At 44.6% G+C, this 2,136-nt stretch overlaps 1 pseudogene; it reads left to right on the top strand.

The window, feature by feature from the left end:
- The first annotated feature begins 235 nt into the window (after positions 1-235).
- LOC121689356 lies at positions 236-1,859 on the top strand (annotated as a pseudogene).
- Positions 1,860-2,136: the final 277 nt, after the last annotated feature.

A 2,136-nucleotide genomic window follows, 5' to 3' on the forward strand; every position in this document is an offset into this window, starting at 1 on the left:
TTGCAGTGCATTACCATTGGCTGGAGAAATGGGATACTTGCAAACAGGGCCAAAATAATGACTGAATTCATCTTGGAAGTCAATCCAATTATGTGTTTGGGACCCACGATCAAATTGAAATATTGATAGCCTGGCAGATGCATTGCATTCAGGTGAGTTCATTAATAGGCTATAGGCCTACCTAAATAATAGGCCTATATAATCAGTAGCCTACACCTTTAGTGCAGCTTCAACCATGGCATGCCCATTCCTAGAGGACCCCATTGATGAAGGCGCTCAACTGTTAAGGAGAGCATTCCGACCACCAGCTCCAAGGGTGTTCAGGGACCAAAACAACCCACTGGCCTTCCCCGATGACTACCTCTGGGAAAGGTACAGGTTCAGTAGGCCCAGCATAGTGTATCTATGTAGTCTGTTGGAGCCACATTTAACAAAGCAGACTCGCCGTAGCCAGGTCCTGACAACTGCACAGAGCATGTGCATTGCACTCCGTTACTTTGCGTCAGGCGCATTTCTGTACACCGTCGGTGACTCAGAAGGCCTTGGAAAGGCAACTGTATGCCGGGAGATAAGACGGGTGTACCTTGCTCTGAAGTAGTACCTCAACATATTTATCACTTACCCTGGCCATCTGCAAGCCCAGAGGATCAAGGAAGCTTTCCATGCAATTGCAGGTATGTGACAATGAAAACGCATGATAAATGAAGTAACCATGCCAACACAGACAAACATCTGTATGACATTCATCATCCTCCTTTCAGGCTTTCCTAATGTTCTTGGTGCGATTGACTGCACCCATGTGCGCATCCGGTGCGCATCCGGGCCCCATCCGGCCCTGCGGAGCCAGACTATGCGAATAGGAAATCCTTCCATAGTCTCAACATACAAGTATGTACTACAGATGTGAGATGTGCACAGCCATAATAGAAAAGTTGTTGGAAAATTCTTTTGATTTAAACCCAGTTACCCTGCCATCAACATGGGATGTCCTTTTAAAAGGAAGTCTTACACTTTGTACTGTTCTTTGTTACTGTTCACCTAATGAACAATGCAAATGTGACTATACCTTATCAGCACTGATTTCAATCACTGACAAATGACATTCCCTTACATAATAATTTGGAGGCATAACACAAGCAGTGGACCAATGCAAAGTTTGAAATGTGTCAGAGGCAAAGTACTTTGAGGAATGTAAGGCAAATATTTAGACGACTCATTAACTTGTCAGCCATGCAGTCATTTAAACATGCAAAAATAAAATGACTCAACATCCTCTCTATCTGTTCAGATGGTCTGTGATGAACGTTGCCTCATATCAAACATCGAGGCAAAATGGCCTGGGTCTGCACATGACTCACATATTTTCAGAGAGTCAGCTCTGGCTCGGAGGTTGGCACAAGGTAAGATGCTGTTAGATACTTCATCAAGGTACTTCTTGACCCTTGATAAGATATTTAACAGACACTTTCTATTCTGTAGGAGAGTTCAATGGGATTCTGTTGGGGGACAGAGGCTATCCCTGTCTGCCTCACTTATTAACCCCATACAGTGACCCGGCAACAGAGGCTGAGGGAGCATTGAACTACGCCCATTCAAAGACCAGGGCCCGGATAGAAATGGCATTTGGCCAAATCAAGTCCAGGTTTCAGTGCCTTAAAGGACTCCGGGTTGCACCGGACAGAGGGTGTGACATAGTGGCCGCTTGCACAGTGTTGCACAACATTGCGACCCTACGTCGGCAGAGGTTGCCCAGAGTCATTGAAGAGGGCAACTGGGAACAGGTGGACCCTGCAGGCCACCAAGAACCCCTGGATGGGAGAAGAGTTAGGGACCTTTATAAAGACACATATTTCAGTTAAACCTCTTTATTTTGTTTAGTGTGAACCATTTTAAGTTGAAGGAATTCCAGACACTGCTTTGAGTTTTTTTTTTTTTTTCAGTTTATTTTCAGTTCTGTCCAAGCTGTGGAGAAAAGGGGAGGACAAAATAACTCACTGAAACATAATCTTGTGTGTGATTGAAATGTATACTTACATCTCTCTCCAGCTTCTTTATCTCAAGCTGCACCTTCCGCATTTTCAGTTTTTTGTACTCCATATCAAGCAGGAGGTGCCTCTTGTAAATGGAGCGGATATC

The sequence above is a fragment of the Alosa sapidissima genome, chromosome 18, assembly GCF_018492685.1.
Source record: "Alosa sapidissima isolate fAloSap1 chromosome 18, fAloSap1.pri, whole genome shotgun sequence".
In the NCBI taxonomy this organism is placed as follows: Eukaryota; Metazoa; Chordata; class Actinopteri; order Clupeiformes; family Clupeidae; genus Alosa; species Alosa sapidissima.